Below are 19,636 nucleotides of genomic sequence, written 5' to 3'. Positions count from 1 at the left end.
TCAGTCCATCGCATCCGTGCTGGCCATCAAGCACCTATATATTCTACTCCCATTTTCCAGCACTTGGCCCATAGCCTTGTATGCTATGGCATTTCAAGCGCTCATCTAAATACTTTTTAAAAGTTGTGAGGGTTCCCATCTCTACCACACTTTCAGGCAGCAAGTTCCAGATAACCACCACCCTTTAGGTGAAAACGTTTTTCCTCACATCCCCTCTAAACCTCTTACCCTTAACTTAAATCTATGCTCCTGGTTATTGACCCTCTACTAAGGGCAAATGTACCTTCCTAGCCACCCAATCTATGTCCCTCATAATTTTATGTAGCTCAATTAGGTCCACAGGCCTTCTCTGCTCCAGGGAAAACAGCCCCCACCTATCCAGTCTCTCTTGATAGCTGAAACGCCTCAGCCCAGGCAACATCCTGGTGAATCTCTTCTGCACCCTCTCCAGTGTAATCTCTTCCTTCCTATAGTTTTACAACACCAGGGTAAAGTCCAACAGGTTTGTTTCAAATCACTAGCTTTCGAAGCACTGCTCCGAAGAAAGCTAGCGATTTGAAACAAACCTGTTGGACTTTAACTTGGTGTTGTAAGACTTCTTACTGTGCTCACCCCAGTCCAACGCCTGCATCTCCACATCATTCCTATAGTTTGTTTACCAGAACTGCACACAGTACTCCAGCTGGAGCCTAACCAGTGTTTTATACAGTGGTGTTTTTGAAACCTTTTTTCCTGGGACCCAACCGGTAAACCTTGGGGATCCATGTCGACTTTCGCGACCCACGCCGGTCGATCTTCACGACCCACACCGACCAACCTTCATGACCCATGCCGACCAACCTTTTCAACGCACAATTTTCGCTTACGTTTAATGCAACAGGTGAGTGTGCTTGGTCCTCATGATCTCACTTGCTTTGTCACTCAATGTTACATTTCTGCCAAGGACTTTAGCTGACGACTCAAGTTCACGCTGCATCCTTTGAAAAAAATCAAGAGGTTTGTCTTCGAACTTGCCATGCGTAGTCTTCAAATGTCTTTGAAGTTTTGAGGGTTTTATACTTTCATTTGCCAGCACTTCCCTGCATGTAACACACATGGGCTTTGCATCCTGATTTTCATTGGCAAAATTAGCAATGCCATACCTCAAGAAATTATCTTTATGCTGCTTTGTCCTGCATTTCAGTCTCTTCTTAATGAGTTGTTCAGCAGAGCACCTGGAGCTCTGGATACAGCTCACACCAGCACTGCTTTGTCCTGCTGTGGACTCCCCTGAGAAGCTAACTCCAGCAGATTCAATTGTGAGATTCTGGCCTTTTTGTGTCTCTAGTCCTTTCTTCCTTTATTACAAAATGATCCATCTTCAGTTCTTCACACAGTCCTCTTGCTTGCTAGCAGCTACAAAATGGAGGAATCTCTCCTCTGTCATTTTGCACCCAGAGCACATGACCTGCTCTCTGCCGCCCCATCTGGCGGGAAGATTCCATCGATTAAAAAAAAATCTGGTCCTGGGACAGCACACTGACAGCAGGAGGAGACGGTCTGCCCCACTGGGTTCTGGGCCTGTGCACTGCTAGATCCGGCTGAGGGGGCACACGTGCCGTGACGGCCGGCATTCTTGAAAGCCGGTCACGGCCAGCATTTTTAAAAGCCGGTTGTGGCCGTTGGCACTTCTTTCCGTGATCGGGAACGCTCCGACCGATCGCTCCGCGACCATCCTGACACCTGCCCGTGACCAACCCGTGGGTCACAACTCTTGAGTTTGAAAATGACTGTTATACAGCTTCAACATAACCTCCCTGCTCTTATATTCGATACCTCGGTTAATAAAGGCAAGAATCCCATAAGCCTTCTTAACCACCTTATCTAACTGTCCTGCTGTCTTCAGAGATCTGTGGACATGCACACTAAGGTCCTTTTGATCCACTGTACTTCCTGGGGTCTGACCGTTCATTGTATATTCCTTTGCCTGGTTAGTCCTCCCAAAATGCATTACCTCACACCTTTCATGGTTAAATTTCATTTGCCGCTCGACTGCCCATCTATCCTGCCCATCTTCATCGTCCCGTAATCTTGCTCCTCACTATTTACCACACCACCCAATTTTTGTGCCACCTTCAAACTTACTTATCATATCTCCTACATTCACATCCAGATCATTAATCTGTACTAGAAACAACAAGAGACTCAGCAGCGATCCCTGCGGAACGCCAATGGACACAGATTTCCAGTCACAAAAACAACTTTCAACCATCACCCTTTGCCTCCTACCACAAAGCCAGTTTTGGATCAAATCTGCCCAATTGCCCTGGATCCCATGGGTTCTTGCCTGCTTCATCAGCCTTCCTTGTGGGACCTTGTCAAAAGCCTTACTAAAGTCCATGTAGACTGTATCAACCACCACACTGCCCTTATCTACACACCTAGTCATCTCCTCATTCAATCAAATTTGTAAGACAGGATCTCTCTTTGACAAAACCATGCTGACTAACCTTGATTAATCCTTGCCTCCCCAAGTGGTGTTTAATTCTGTCTCTCAGAATTGTTTCTAATAGGTTCCTAATACTGAAGCTAGATTCACTGGCCTGGAATTTCTTGTTTTTTCCCTACTTCCTTTCTGTAATAATGGTACCACACTGGCTGTTCTGCAGTCCTTTGGCACCTCTCCTATGGCCAGAGAAGATTTGAAAATCTTTGTCAGAGTCTCTGCAATCTCCTCCCTTGCCTCCCACAGCGGCACAGGATGCATATTATCGGTCCCCGGAGATTTATCGACTTTTAGGTCTGTTAAAACGGTTAATTCCTCCTCCCTCTCAATGCTAAGTAATTCAAGTAAATCACAATGCGCCTCCCTGATTTCTATAACCAAATTATCCAACTCCGCAGTGAACACAGATGCAACGTACTCATTTAAAACCTCACCTATATCTTCCGGTTCTACACACAAATTGCCACGTTGGTCCCGAATGAGCCTGAATCTTACCCTGGTCAACCTCTTGCCCTTAATATATTTCTAAAACACCTTTGGATTTTCCTTTATCTTACCCACCAGTATTTTTTCGTGCCCCTCTTGGCTTTCCTAATTTCTTTCCTAAGTAACCCCCTGCACTTTCTATACTACTCTAGGGATTCGGCTGTTTAGAGCCCTAAGTATCTACCATAAGCCTCCCTTTTCTCCCTTATCCAAATCTGGATATCCTTTGATATCCAGGGTTCTCTGGACTTACTGCGCCCACCCTATACTATCACGGGGACATGTTGGGGCTCTACTCGCGCTTTTTCCTTTTTGAATGAATCCTACTGTCCTGATGTTGATTTTCTACAAGTACCTGCTTCCAGATCGTGCCTTATTTTATTTAAACTGGCCCTCCCCCAATTTAGAAACTTAATTTCCGGTCTATCTTTGTCCCTTTCCATATCTACTTTAAATTCTACTGAGTTATGGTCACTGTTTCCAAAGTGCTCCCCAACTGAAACTTCAGCTACTTACTGGCTTCATTACCTAAAACTAGATCCTACACCCCCCCCTTCCTTGTAGGACTTTCTACAGACTGTAGCTCTCCTGAATGCATTTTAAGAGTTCGGTCACCTCTAAGCCTTTCACACTTTTAGACTATCCCAGTTAGCATTTGGGAAATTGAAATCCCCTGCTATTATTATCTGATTTTTCTTACAATTCTCAGAGATTTGCCTACATGTTTGCATATTCTATCTCTCCCTGACTGTTGGGGGCCGATGGTACACTCCGAGATGTCCTGCAAAGTCACCAGTGGGAACAGGTAGCTGGAGAGGTCAATGCCAGGTTGGCGGCAGTGCCACAAGAAGTTTAATGAGCCCACACAAGTGGTCAAGATCAGTGAAGGCATCTTTAAATGCCACATCCTACCAAGTACATCACTAGCCTCAGAACTGCTCAATCCACCACAACCCCATCATTCGCCTGCCATCAGTTAGGACTCATGCTTAACATTCATTTGTTTCACCTCACCCTCACTCACTTAAACACTGTTGAAGTCTCACACCCACATCCTGCACACATGGCAGCTATGCAACTGCGAAAGGCACATCAAAAAATGAATTACATGGCATTGTGGCCACACCTCCCTCCCTTTTATAAGAGGAGGTGTCACACAACTGGAGGCCAAAGGAAATAATTGGGGAAAAAAAAGCTATTCTTCCCCCGCATGGAAGAGACAGTCATTGTGGGAAGGTGCCATTTGAGACCCTGGCAAATAATGGAGGGGAAACATTCGAAAATAAGATGGGTTCACAACTAATGCTCCTTATTTCACTTCACTCTTTTCAATGTTCCCTCTAAGCTGCACAGCAGAAACCTGCAAGCTCATGTGCAGATTACACCCAAAATGGCCTCTTTAAGGTGCAACTGTGCAAAAGAATCTAAAGGGCCTATGCACTTGAACAACTCAGCTGGGCACTACAAAAGATAATTAGCCGATTCTTTGCCTCATCCCATAATCCCTTGTGCCTTACAAACTGCGGATGGTTTAAGAATGCATCTCTTTCTTTCTTCTCTCTCCCCCCACCTCGCGCACCCCCCCCCCCCCCCCCCCCCACCGCCGCCCCCCAGACTTTCAATGTACCTTTTACCTTTCCAATAATCATGACCTGCAACCTGGCCAGGCAGTGGAGGAAGGGTAATTTGATGAAGACGTGCACCACTCAACTTCATACTTGCAACTAAGGTGCTGTGTGCAGTGCAAAGGCTAGCAAAGAGGCGTGAGCGAGGTCTGTACATGGTGAGCCACTGGACACGAGCTAATTAATGTATTGCTGACCGGGTGGCGACAATGGCAGAGGTGCTAGTTTCCAGGGTGTAGGTCACACACAAGGTCTGCTCCAGAAGACTCAAATAAGGCCTCTAATTGTCCAGGCTACAAAATAATGCTTGGTGCATTGGGAAACCTGTCAGAAAGCCTACAGTCACTGTCAAAGTTCCTTGCTTCGAAGCCCAATTTCGCTCTTGAGATTTGCACAAAATAATTTGTCCTCCAATTTTCTTTGCTCTTCCGCTGAGGACACGAGGGCATGCATCTGTAAATTTTAACAGTCCTGTAGTATCTTACCAAATTGGCCATTCTTCATGCGTGAGCCTGGGTGGACAGCAAGCATTGTCAGGTTTTTTAAACCAGTCATCACAGTGGAGCCCAATCATGTTCTCACCAATGCCCATTCACATGCACCATCCAACGAGGGTCACAAGGCAACAGGATCCCTTGTTAATTCCTTCCTCACTCATCTGGGGCACTGAGGCCAACTGAATCACGTCTACTGCATCAGAAATTAGCAACCTTTGCTATGAACAAGCGGAAAATCCTGGGAGCTTCTTTGTTTCCGTGGCTGTAAATAAAGGCGGTGGTATTTGCTAATCACCCAATCAAGAATGATCATGCCATAATTATCTTTGAGGCAGAAGGACCAATCAGATTGCTGGTGTAAACATGCCGTCAAACCCTTTTACTCCTCCCAAACCGTTGAACCACAGCCTAACACCCATTCTGAGAAATAGTGAGTCAGGAGAGAGGTGATCTGAAGGGAGGCATTATCTTCAGGGATGCAAACTACAGGTGAATAATAAACTACATACCTTTTGTATAGCTACCCATCTATATATTAGTGAATTAATCTGTTGATCAGCCATTAATCGGACGGATTTACAAGCTGTCCAGTTGTGCCATGTAAAGCCATTTTGTTTTATAGCAAACAACACACAAATTTGAAATTAATTCAGCCGTTACCTCATTTGCCGACCTGCAGAGGGGAAGCAAACATCATGCAAACATCATGTTGATTATGCAAAGAACTCTGAACTCTTTAAACACTGAAATGTTCTCAGTTTTTCTTTACTTTGCCCTGAAGGAACCAATACAATAATTATATATATGGCAGCAGCCCAGAAGCTCGCTGTTTGATTTGAGTTTTTTTTTAAATTTAGAGTACCCAATTCCTTTTTCCAATTAAGGGGCAATTTAGGGTGGCCAATTCACCTACCGTGCACATCTTTTTTATTTGGGTTGTGGCGGTGAGAACCCATGCAGGCACGGAGAGAACGTGCAAACTCCATACGGACAGTGACACAGGGCCGGGATCGAACCTGGGTCCTCAGCACCGTGAGGCAGCAGTGCTAACCACTGCGCCACCATGTTGGCCTCTGTTTGATTTAGTCAATGAATATCGCAAACTATTCAATCCCAAATTGGGATTTACACTTTGTCCCCTAATCTTGTTCTCACCTGATGTCTACATACATTCCAGCTGCAGGGGTCATTGAATGCCATATCAGTATTGAACCTGGGATCACCTTGGTGTTCATGGCTCATTATTATGAATTACTTCCACCAACTGAAGAGCTACAAAGCCCCTTTTCATGAATTGCATTGATCAGAAAACAGCTTCATTTCCTTAAGTCCCTACAATTCCTGCTTCAGTATTGACACCAGGAACTGTTGCAGAGGTCCGTTTGGTCTCTCACTCAGAGGTCTTGAGATTGTATGGTTAAACATAAACCATTTCTAATTAATCCATAACTTTGTACAGATCCCAAGTACTGCTGTGCATGGGCTCTCTACTCCACAGTCAACTATCATTGGACTCTTGTTTGTATTTTTACAGACGGTACAGTGGTTAGCACTGCTGCCTCACAGCGCCAGGGATCTTAGTTCAATTCAGGCCTTGGGTGACTGTGTGGAGTTTACACAGTCTCCCTGTATCTGCGTGGGTTTCCTCTGGGTGCTCCGGTTTCCTCCCACTGTCTAAAGATGTGCAGGTTAGGTGGATTGGCCATGCTAAATTGTCTCTTACTGTCCAGGGATGTGCATGTTAGTTTACGAGGATAGGGCGGGTGGAGTGCTGTTTCGGAGATTTGGTGCAAACACGATGGGCCAAATGGCCTCCTTCTACACTGTAGGGATTCTGTGATTCTATCATACTATGGCTAATACTGCTTTCAAGTCCCACATTAACAATTGTCTTGCTGAACATACTTATGCTGCAATGGCAAGCTGCGACTTCCGGTGGCGGCCATGGAGTGAATGGTTGCACATTTGGCAACTCCCACTCAAGGTGGCTTTTTCGGATATTTTCCCCACTTGCTGGGCGGATGTTTCGGTGCAAAAAGGTGTAGGGGTGACTGAAGAAAGTTTAACTCCACTAGTATAGCTGTTGGATGGATCCATGGACAACAAGTGGGTCAAGAAGAAGGGTGCAGTTGGAGCAAGAGAGGTTTTGTGCACCACAGGTCAGATGGCGGAGGGTAAAGGGTCAGCCCTGCCTGCCCAGAGGTCGACGGAACAGCTGGTGGACTTCTTAAACAAGAAGTTCAACCGGCAGAGAAGGGAAGCCCAGGAGGACCTAGCCAGGGCGGTGCACCCACTAAAAGCGGGAATTGACCGTGTGGAACAGAGGCTGGAGTCCCAGGGTCAGGCTATTCGGAAAGTGGAGGAAATGGCGGGGGAGCACGAGGAGCAGCTTACCTCGTTGGCGGCTGAAATATGAATTATGCAGGAGACCCACAAGTGGTTAAAGGAGAAGGTGGAAGACCTGGAGAATCGCTCAAGGAGACTAAATCTAAGAATTGTGGGGATGCCTGAAGGCATCGAAGGAATGGGCGCTGGCTCATATGTAGTCAAGATGCTGGAGAAGTTGATAGCGGAGCGGGGGTCTTTGACCGGCTGCTGGAGGTCGACCTAGCGCACAGGGCGCTGATGAGGAAGCCGCAGGCGAACGAGCCGCCGAGAGCGATGGCGGTGCGCCTCCAACGATTCCTGGATAAGGAGAAGATATTGAGATGGGCGAAGCAGATGAGGAGGTGCCACTGGGAAGGGAATGAGTTTCGGGTGTACCAGGACCTGGGCGCGGACCTGGCAAAGAGGCGAGTCGTGTTTAATCGGGCGAAGACTTCCCTCTTTAAAAAGGGGGGTGAATTTCGGGATGTTGTACCCGGTCCGCCTCTGGGTGATTTTTAACAACCGTGAACATTATTTTGGGATATCAGAAGGGTGATGGAATTTTTAAGAGTCAATGGACTGGCAGGAGAAGCTGGACGCTGAACTGTGGAGGAGGTGTGAAGAGTTGTTTGCTTTTTCTGTCTTTTTCGTTTCATGGTGGTTGGAGAACTTCTCTCCTTTGAGATGTTCTGTTGGGTTTAGTGGCAGGATGAGTGCACGTTTTATCCTTGTTTCATTGTTGATTGTGCTTTGGAGTTATGCAATCGGGGGGAGGGGGGGAATTAGTGGGGGGTAGGAGGCTTAGGGGCCTTGGGTGGGCTTTCTGGGCGGGCTAGTTAACGGGAGCGCAGTGGGGGGAGGCCAGGTGGTTAGTGTAGTAGAGGGGGATGGGTTATTGTTTTGTTCAGGGGAGGGGGGGGGGGGGGGGGAGTTGCTGACAAAGGTGTGGTCGCTGTGGCACAGCAAGAAAAGGAGTGGTGATGGTGGGCTAATGAGGGTGGGCCTGGAGGGTCGCGTGACACGGGCCGGGGGCTGTCTCAAGAAAGGTAATGGTTGATTGGCAGGAGAGGGAGACATTGTGCCGCCCGACCAGGTTGGTCACATGGAATGTGAGAGGGCTGAAATTGCTGGTCAAACGGTCGCGTGTGTTCGTGCTCTTGAGGAGCTTAAAGGCGGAAGTACCATTTTTGCAAGAAACACACCTGAAGATCGGGGGTCAGACAAGGCGAAGGAAAGGGTGGGGAGAGCAAGTCCTTCATTCAGAGTTGGCCATGAAGACGAAGGGGGTGGTGGTGTTGGCAAATAAACAGGTGGCTATTGAAGTGGGGAACATTGTGGCAGATTCGGGAGGGAGGTTTGTGATGGTGAGTGGGAAGCTGGAGGCGATGGCGGTGATTTTGGTTAATATTTATGCCCCAAACTGGGACAATGTGGAGTTTGTGAGGCGGGTGCTGAGGAAGATCACGGACCTGGATTTGCACTGATTGATTATCAGGCGGGGGGGGGGGGGGGGGGGGGGGGGTACTTTAACACGGTCATTGAAGCAGGTTTGGACCGGTTGAACCCAAGGTCGGGGTGGGCGTCAGTGGTGGTGAAGGAGCTGAAGGGGTTCATGGAGCACATGCGGGGGTGGACCCGTGGACGTTTGGGAGGCCGGGGGTGAAGGAGTTCTCGTACTTCTCCCCATGTGCACAGGGTGCACTCTCAGATTGATATATTTGTGGTGGGCAAGACGCTGCTGGCGAGGGTTGCTGACACGGGGTACTCGGCGATTGTGGTTTCAGACCACACACCACACTGGTGCACTCAGTGGAGGGTGGAGGTAGGGTTGTTCCTGGATGAGGAGGTGTGTGAGAGGATGGGGGCTGCCATCCGGGGGTATGTGGAACTGAATGATACAGGTGAGGTCTCGGCCGCCACGTTGTGGGAGGCGCTCAAGGCAGCGGCTAGAGGGGAGTTCAAATCGATCCGGGCGCATAGGGAGAAGGAAGAGCGAGCAGAGACGACAAAGCCGGTGGACGACATTTTGCGGGTGGACAGGAGGTATTCAGAGGCCCATAGGAAGGGTTGTTGAGGGAGAGGCAGAGGCTGCAGGTGGAGTTTGGGCTGGTGTCCACGGGGAAGGCAGTAGGGCATTTGGGGAGGGCCAGAGGGGCAGGAAGAAGGCTAGTAGGATGCTGGCCCACTAATTCAGGAAGCAAGAGGTGGCGAGGGAGATTGGACAGTTGAGGGATGGGAGGGGAACAGTGGTACTGGACCCGGTGGGGGTGAATGGGGTATTCCAGGAGTTTTACAGGCGGCTTTATGATTTGGAGCCCCCCGCCGGGGTGAGGCAATGCAGTGGATCATGGATGGGTTGGAGTTCCCCAAGGTAGAGATGGAACCGTCGGAGGGGCTGGGGCTCCCATTGGACTGGTGGAGGTGATGGAGGGCATGGGGGGCGATGCAGGCAGGGAAGGCCCCCTGCCCGGATGGGTTCCCTGTAGAATTTTATAAGAGGTTTAGGAGGACCTGGGACCTCTGCTGGTGAGGGTACATAATGAGGCGAGGGAAAAGAGCGAGATTCCCCCCCACATTATCACAGCCGTCCATATCCCTAAAACTGAAGAAGGATAAAGATCTGGAACAGCGTGGGTCCTATCGGCCGCTATCACTATTAAATGTGGACGGTAAGTTCGAGGTCTGTATGCCGGGGATGATAGGGGAAGGTCAGACAGGGTTTGTAAAGGGGAGGCAATTGTCGGCGAATGTTAGGAGATCACTAAACATTGTAATGACGCCCTCAGAGGTCGAGATGACAATGCCAATGGACGCAGACCAGGCTTTTGATTGGGTGGATTGGGAGTACTTGTTTGAAGTATAAGGGCGGTTCAGGATTGGGCAGGGGTTTGTGAATTGGGCCCGACTGTTGTATAGGGTGCCGATAACAAGTGTGCGGATGAATCGGTGAGCTCGGTGTACTTCGGGCTACATCGTAGGTCAAGGCAGGCGTGCCCACTCTTCTCTGTGCTTTATGCCTTGGCAATAGAGCCACTGGCAATGGCACTTTGAGCGTTGAGGAGTTGGAGAGGGAATGTGCGGGGTGGGGAGGGGGGGCGGGGGGCATTTGAGCACAGGTTCTCTTTGTACGCGGGTGACCTGTTGCTGTATATGTCAGACCCATTGGGAGGTATTAGGGGAGTCATGAGTATCCTGGAGGAGTTTGGCTGGTTTTCTGGATATATGCTAAACATGAGGAAGAGTGAGATGTTCCCGATCGAGGCAAGGGGGCAGGAGAGGAGGTTGGGAGAGCTGCCGTTCAAGGTGGTGGTGGTGAGATACTTGGGCATCCAGGTGGGACGGGGATGGGCGCAGCTGCATAAGCTGAATCTGGCTAGGCTGGTGGAGCAGATGAAGGGAGTGGGGTGTGCTGCCACTGTCGCTGGCGCGGTGGGGGCAGACAGTGAAAATGACGGTGCTGCCCAGGTTCTTATTTGTCTTTCAGAACCTCCCGATCTTCATTCCCAAATCGTTCTTTGAGACAGTCAATATTCTAATCTCAGGGTTGTGTGGGCGGGGAAAACCCCACGGGTTCAGAAAGTGCTGTTGGAGCGGTGGCGAAGGTGGGTTGGCCTTGACAAACATAATGAATTATTATTGGGCAGCAAACATTGCTATGGTGAGGAGGTGGGGCTGTTTAGCACACTGGGCTAAATCGCTAGCTTTGAAAGCAGACCAAGGCAGGCCAGCAGCACGGTTCAATTCCCGTAACAGCCTCCCCGAACAGGCGCCGGAATGTGGCGACTAGGGGCTTTTCACAGTAACTTCATTGAAGCCTACTTGCGACAATAAGCGATTTTCATTTCCTTTCAAGTGGGTAGTGGGGGAGGGGTCGGCCTGGGGGTGGATGGAGGTGGCCTCTTACAGGGGTACGGGTTTAGGGGAATTGTTGACTGCGCCTCTGCCATTCTCGCCGGCCAAGTACTCCACAAGCGGTGGTGGTAGTGGTGGTGGTGGCCCTGCGGGTATGGGGGCAGGTGGTGGCAGCCTCTGAGGTTGGAAGGTGCCTCTGTATGGGCACTGATTTGCAACAACCACAGGTTTCCACCAGGGGGTGGGGTTCGACATGAGGTTTTGGGGATGGCAACAGTCAGGGATCGAACGGTTTGGGGACCTGGGCAGCTTTGCGGGTTTAGAGGACTTGAAAGAGGAATATGAGCTACCTGGTGGGAATAGGTTCAGATACTTACAGGTTCGAGACTTTGAGGAAACAGGTGCCGTCTTTTCCCGGTTTTCCGCCCTCAGGATTGCAGCATTATGTGCTATCCAGGAAAGGAATGGGTGAGGGTAGGTGTCTGAAATTTATACGGTGCTAATGGACCGGGAGGGATCCCCGATAGGGGAAGTCAAACGGAAATGGGAAGAGGAACTTGGGGGAGGGAAATGGAGACCAGAATGTGGGAGGAGACCCTGAGGAGGGTAAATGCGTTCTTGTCGTGTGCAAGGCTCAGGTGCACGTGGAGGCCCGCGAACCATCTTCACGTTTTGGGCATATCTGAATTCGTACTTTCTCCCCGTGTCTATGTGGGTTTCCTCCAGGTGCTCCGGTTTCCTCCCACAGCCCAAAGATGTGCAGGTAGGTGGGTTATGGGGTCACAGGCATAGGGGTTCTGGCAGGGGTTTGCAGGTAATGTTTGAGGTGTTGAGGGAGAAGATGGTCCCGAGTCCAGAAGTGGCGATATTTGGAGTGTCGCAAGACCCGGGAGTCCAGGGGGTGAGAGGGGCCGATGTTCTGGTTTTTGCCTCCCTGATAGCCCGGAGAGGGATTTTGTTGGAGTAGATGGACCCGGAGCCACTAAAACCGGGGATGTGGATGAGCGACCTGGCGGAGTTCCTAAGGTTGGAGAAAATCAAGTTCTTCTTCAGAGGGTAGGTTGATGGATTTGCCCAGAGGTGGACCCATTCTCCGATTTCTTCAAGGAGAATTGAGGCATCAGCGAGGGGAGGGAGATAAAGGCGCCAGAATGGGGAAGGCAGGATGGGAGGGGGGAAATGGCAGGGGGTTTGGGGTGTTGGTGAGTTAGCTTTGTATTTATTATGATGTTCTGTTTGTTCTTGCTCGTGTTTGTTTGTGTTTATGGCAAATGCCACAATGAAAATATTTAAAAAAATAAAATGGCATGTTGCTATATCGCCTAAAGGCAATAACAACAAATATAGAATCATAGAATTCCTAAAGTGCAAAAGGCCATTCAGCCCATCGAGTCTGGATTGACCCTCTGAAAGAGCACACGCCCTAGGCCCACTCCCCACCCTATCCCTGTAACCCACCTACCTACATATTTTAGGCTGTGCGCGGAAACCGGAGCACCCGGAGGAAACCCACGGAGACACGGGGAGAAAGTGAAAATTCTGCAGAGTCACCCGAAGTCGGAATGGAACCTGGGTCCCTGGCGCTGTGAGGCAGCAGTGCTAACCACTGTGCCGTTGTGCCGCCCCAGACTTTCACCATTCACCATCTCAAATTGTTCCCAGCTCTCTTTATAAGTGGCACACATAAGTAACCACCAGTACCTCTCAGCAGAATACACGTGATGTAAGGTCATCAACCTGAAGTATTAGTTCCGTTTCTTGGTCTCCACCGATGCTGCCTGACCTGCTGAGTGTTTCCAACATTTTCTGTTGTTTTATTACTTGGCACTTGGAAAGGCAATACCCAGAATTGTGCTGAAGGTGTTTTCTTTTCCCCAGTAAACACAGTATGAAAAACCTTCCACAGTAAGTGAAATATTTTGCTGAAACAGTCTTCTTTATTATATGCATATTGCCATTTCAAAGTGTCGGGAAAATAATCTGTGTTCCATACGGTCGAGCGGAAATCGAGCAAGGTTCCAACTTGTTGACAGTAGAGGATTTATTGACAATGAGTATTTCAATAAAACCTTCGCCACAAACATTTGATTGAATTTGATTCAAACGCACTCAGGCATCAGCCTGGCAAAAGTTGGGGATCTGTTTTTATGCCTTTGAGCTGTTCAGATCTTGATTCCGGAAGTGACTACTTTTGAATATTTGATCTGTAATTTGTAATCAAATACTCTAGTCATGCTTTTGAACGCATCTTCAGATGAACCTTAAAAATGAGTCACCAAAATGGATTAAGTCGGATTATTTTCATGTGAAGACAATCCAAATGGGAAAGCTCTCCCACAATATAACCCTGTTCATATTGATAATCCAAATCCCACTTAATCTTAAATTTCCCTGTGTTTAGTAATAAATGTATTATCAAAGTTGTCAAAATCAGACTAATCCTCAAAGTGAAATTTTCTGTTGTGAGGTGTTCAGAGTGAGTAGTGAAAAGTGAGTGAGTGTATCATCAAGTGACAATATTGTTTATCCCCTCTTTCCTATGATTCTTTGTGGCACTTTTTGTCTTTCTAGTTTATTCCTCCTCTCCTTCTGTTCACAATTTGTGAATGTTTTTTTTCTTGTTTGAGAATAAAATCAGGAGACAGGGCCTGAGCAGATGCTGGGATTTCCCTCCAGAGTTGGGAAGCAGGAGGTTGGAATGGTTTCCAGGTTCCGAACCTGCAACCCAGGAGAAACATAGGGGGCTGGATACGCCGCAGCCCCGTGCCGAAATCGCGTTTGGCGCGGGGGCGGATAATCCACTTTTAGGACAGGATAGGGCTGAAGTTACGAGAAGCACTCCAGGCTGCTGCCAGCCCCCTGCAAGTAAGTGAATAGCTGCTAATATTATTAAGGATCTCTAGAGTAAAATTCCAGTGTTTTTACGCTGGCGTGTGGACCGAGCCCAATTTTTAGAGAATCCAGCCTGTAATTTTCCCCAGGGCTATCAATTAAGGTCCTGGAGAAAGGGCCTGGTGAACAGGCCTGGAGAAAGATGCTGGAGAACAGGCCTGAAGGACGGACCGGGAAAACGGGCTTGGAGGACGGTCCTGGAGATAGGTTCAATAGGTTCTCAAAGCTGGAGAGCAAATCAGAGGCCTTCAGATTTGCAAGGAAAGGAGCAGCTGGGACTCTTGGAAGGTAGATCAGGGAGAGAACGCTCTAAATTGGAGGTCCTCTCCCCAACATTTTAAAATATATTAATGAAAAAGATTCTGCAGCTCAGCCACCACTGTAGTGGCTGGGAGGAGGTTGTAGGGAAGAGGGTCTGTGGTGGGGCCTGTTGTGAGGTGTGGAACCCCTGGTGTGGAACCCCTTTACATGGTCACCAGTTGCTGCTCTTGTGGCAGGCAGGCAATGAGGATCTTGTCTGGAATTCCGAAGGATGTCTAAAAACCAGCTCCTGCATGCAGGGACCTGTAGGACGATAAGAAAATTCCAATTGGTCTCCTTTAATTGGCCTTAAAAGACCAATAATGATCCTGTTTGGCTACCCGCAAGTGGGAGTACGGGGATTGGGGTTGCGGACTGCTCTGTCACCTCCTGAGTCCATGTCTGAAAAAATGACTGAGGGGCAGGGTGGAACTAAAGAACAGACACTCCAGCTGCTGGAGCCTATTTTCACTCTTGTCCATCTTCACTCTCGTTCCTGGTGGAGTCCAACCAGCACCCAGGATTCTAATGTTTTCCCTGGGGCTCAGGTGTTTCAACAGGCTAATGGATTTCTGGGCTGTCAGTCAAGCTTCGTTATGCATTCTTGATTAAGAGCCCAGGCATCCATTAAAGTATTAAAACACCAAAGCCCCTGGAAACATTTCTTATTGAACAGCTCTTGCTCTCTCATCTACACTGTCAATGTCACAATGTTCATTTACACAAGATGAAGAGGTTTCAAGTGATTGGAGATTCAGCTATTTACACTTTAAAGGGCCTGGATGATGGACATTTTTATTTGATTGCAGTAAAATGGCATTATTTTGTTTTAGAAGTGAAAAGTTATCAACGGATGACTATTTTTGAAAAACATGTTTTATACTTCCTATTGTCACTAGAAGCTTCATTAGTTCTAACAGTGCATACTGGGTGAATGTGCATGGAAGTGTCATAACTTGCATGAGGCAGCATGAGAGATCAGAGGGGTTGTTTGGAGGTCAAACTTTGGCATGGAGGCACGAGGGCCTTGGGGATTTGTTGGGGGGCATAACTTGGCACGATGGGGTCATGGGAACAACATTTGTAACTCACCTTTCAAGAGGTTCTTTCATGCAGACTACAGATCACAACACCTGAGATTCCGTGAACCATGCACTTCCAAAAATTGGAAACCTCGGGAATGTGGTCAGGAATCCCGGAATTGAGGACTGGCTGCCATTTTTAAAGGTTTCTCGCATCATCAAGGGTGGCACGATGGCACAGTGGTTAGCACTGCTGCCTCACAGTGCCAGGGATCTGGGTTCAATTCTGACCTCGGGTGACTGTCTGTGTGAAGTTTGCACGTTCTCTCCGTGTCTGCATGGATTTCCTCTGGGTACTCCGGTTTCCTCCCACAGTCCAAGGATGTTTAGGTTAGGCGGACTGACCATGCTAAATCTCCCCTTTGTGTTTAAGGATGTATAGGTTAGGTTAAGGGGTTATTGGGTTAGGGCAGGGAAGTGGGCTTGGATAGGGTGCTCTTTCAGAGGGTCCATGCAGATTTAATGGGCCGAATGGGCTCCTTCTGCACTGTAAGGATTCTATGGGCACGGTTCTCCCAATAGGGAACAAAGTCCCTGAGCGCATTTGGCCACGTGTTTCCTGGCACTTGCAGTGCCGAGAAACACATGGCTATTCGACACGGCTCGCATTGAATAAGGGGCATGAACCCGGAGCCTGTGACCGAGGCTGCACATAGCCCCGTTTTGTACAGTGCAGAACTCCAATTGCTGGAACTTCCCATTGTAGCAAGAGATCGGGTTGCCATTTAAAAATGGAGTCCCGATCTCCAAGGCCCCCAAAACAATCCTCGATCTGCCCCCCAGCAATATGGCAGAGTCCCTCATCCCCCCCCCTCCCACCCTGCCCCGTACACTCGCCAGTCAACCCCAACACAATTGCATGACAAATGACAAAGGTGTCACTCAGGTGGCACCAGGGCATCACCCTGCCCAAAGGGCATGCAGGTGGGGGCTTCCAATCTCCTGGGAGACCCCGATGAGTGTCGTTCCTTCTGCTCCCTGTAATGTGCAGATTCCTGAGGTACCGTCTGTTTCCTGTTTAAGGGGACCAGTGCTGAACAGTGTCATGATATCCACATTAGCATATCATGGTGCAATCACACACACTGATGGACAGGTAGTTGGACCAACCAACACACACACAACATCGCTGCCAATCACCAGTGAGAGCACACACACTATAAAACAGGGAACACCACAGTTCCTGCTCATTCTACCAGGAGATAGCTCAGAGCACAGAGCTCACAGCGTGCCACTCAGACATACACCATGTGCTGAGTCCCTCACCAAGATAGTGAAAGGGCTGGGTCCACAGGTTAGCTGGTGAAGCACGAACCTCAGCCAGCAGTTATTATTGTACAAGACAATAAATCAGAGTTGTACCATTTACAACCGTGTTGGTTCATTTGTGTATCGGAACACCCAACACAACATGATACCAGGTCTGGAAACTAGCCAGCGATTGTGAGACCTACCTGCACCTCTTCATGGACACCATCAGCCCGCCTCAGCCGCTCCAAATCGCTGGAAATCTTGGCGTCAACTGGAAGCTGTTTAAACAGCGCTTCCAGCTCTTCCTAGAAGCCAGAGACGGGGAGAATGCATCGGACACCAGGATCGCCCTCCTCTCCACGGCGGGGCAACACACCATCCACATCTACAACTCCCTGGCATTCGCGGAAGGCGAGGACAAGACGAAATACAAGACGGTCCTTCTAAAGTTTGATGAACACTTCAGCGTGGAAGTTAATGAGAGCTTCGAGAGGTACCTCTTCCAGCAGCGCCTGCAGGGTAAGGATGAGCCTTTTCAATCTTATTTGACACACATTGCGGTGGCGCAATGAACACCATGACATCATGACGTGCGGCAACTGTGGATCCGCACACTTAAAGCGGCAATGTCCGGCCAAAGCGCGACACTGCCTCCGCTGTGGCAGGATGGGCCACTACGCTGCCTGCTGTCGAGCAGCTCAACCTGCCAACTCTCTGCAATTCCGCCAGTCTCGCAGGGACGTGCGGGCTATTCGGCCCCCATACACTGAGTCATATCCTGACAACATGCAGACCTGTGATACCGGCGACTGGGAATCCTTCCGCGTTGCAGTAATAAACACGAACCGGATGTCCCCAAGTCGGAACCACCAGCTGATGCCAGTGCACAGCATTGATCCGGGCGATGAGTGGTGTGCCACCCTAACGGTCAACCGATCACCCATCACATTTCACTTGGACATTGGTACCTCCACCAATCTCCTTGCATGGTCAGCCTTCCAAAACCATCGATTCTGCCATCCCACTGTCAGCTAGTTGACTATAACGGAAACGTTATCCCGGCCACGGGGTCCTGCCAGCTCGAGGTTACACACAACTCACAAAAAGCCACGTTGTCTTATGAAATAGTTGGATCCTTGAAGGACTCTCTGTTAGGCAGAGAGGCATGCAAGATCCTCCACCTCGTTCAGCGGGTACACACTCTGGCTCCAGAAGGCACGTCCGATTTCCTGGATGCAGACTTTAGGGCGCAGCTCCACTCACTCCTCACGCACAACCAGGAGGTTTTCGAGGGCATGGGCACACTGCCCTACACTTACAGAATATGGTTCAAACCGGACCCACCCCAGTCATTCACGCACGTCGTAGAGTCCCAGCACCACTCAAGGACCGCCTCAAGCGCAGCTGCAGGACCAAAGAGTGCTTTTCCGGGTCACGGAGCCAACGCCATGGGTCAGCTCCATAGTGTGTGTCAAGAAGCCCTCCGGCGAGCTCCGGATCTGCATCGACCCAAAAGGCCTGAACAACAACATTTTGAGGGAACACTACCCCATACCCAAACGAGAAGAAATCACGAGCGAAATGGCCCGGGCAAAAATATTCACCAAGCTTGATGCCTCAAAGGGTTTTTGGCAGATTCAACTGGATCAGTCCAGCAGGAAGCTGTGCACTTTCAACACTCCCTTTGTCAGATACTGCTACAATAGGATGCCGTTTGGCATCATCTCGGCCTCCGAGGTGTTCCATCGCATCATGGAACAGATGATGGAGGGCATCGAAGGGGTACGCGTCTATGTAGACGACATTATCATCTGGTCCACCACACCACAGGAGCATATCAGTCGTCTCCAACGTGACTTTGCAAGGATACGAGATCAGGGCCTGCGCCTCAACCGAGCCAAGTGCTCTTTTGGCCAGACTGAGCTAAAGTTTTTGGGGGACCACATATCCTGGTCAGGGGTACGGCCGAATGCCGACAAAGTGGCAGCCATCGCAGCCATGCAGCAGCCGGCAGACAAGAAGGCAGTGTTGTGCTTTCTCGGGATGGTCAACTTCCTGGGGAAGTTTATTCCCAACCTTGCCTCCCACACAACGGTTCTTCATCACCTTGTCAAGAAGACAACGGAATTCCAGTGGCTGCCCGCACACCAGAGTGAATGGGAGGAGCTCAAGGTCAAGCTCACCACCGCCGTTTTTCGATACCACTCGGGACACCAAGATCTCGACTGACGCCTGCCAGTTCGGCATTGGGGCGGTACTCCTGCAACGGGACGACACCGCATCATGGGCCCCGGTCGCCTATGCCTCGCGGGCCATGACCCCCACAGAACAGCGCTATGCGCAGATCGAAAAGGAGTGCCTAGGCTTGTTGACCGGCATCGACAAATTCTACGATTATGTGTATGGTCTTCCACAGTTCACTGTGGAGACCGACCATCGCCCCTGGTCGGCATCATTCAGAAGGACCTCAACGATATGACCCCTCGCCTCCAGCGCATTCTGCTCAAGCTCCGGAGGTACGACTTCCAACTTGTCTACACCCCGGGAAAGGACCTCATCATCGCGGATGCTCTGTCCAGGGCGGTGAACACACCGCCCGAATCGGAGGGGTTCGTTTGTCAGGTCGACGCACAAGTAGCCTTCACATCGGCCAATCTGCCGGCTACTGACGCACGTCTGGCCCACATTCGCCGTGAGACTGCGGCTGACCCCCTTCTGCAGCGTGTAATGCGCCACATGACGGAAGGGTGGCTCAAGGGGCAGTGCCCACAATTCTACAATGTCCGGGACGACTTGGCC

General features: G+C 49.6%; 1 protein-coding gene across 1 annotated transcript in view; it reads right to left on the bottom strand.

Annotated features, from left to right (window-relative positions):
- The window catches only part of sema6bb (sema domain, transmembrane domain (TM), and cytoplasmic domain, (semaphorin) 6Bb), an 809,283-nt gene that overhangs the window by 516,974 nt on the left and 272,673 nt on the right, over positions 1-19,636 (bottom strand). The window lies entirely within an intron of this gene.

Source organism: Scyliorhinus torazame, chromosome 18, assembly GCF_047496885.1.
Source record: "Scyliorhinus torazame isolate Kashiwa2021f chromosome 18, sScyTor2.1, whole genome shotgun sequence".
Taxonomy (NCBI): domain Eukaryota; kingdom Metazoa; phylum Chordata; class Chondrichthyes; order Carcharhiniformes; family Scyliorhinidae; genus Scyliorhinus; species Scyliorhinus torazame.
Note: the sequence above shows the minus strand (reverse complement) of the source record. Positions and strands in the feature narration are given on the sequence as shown.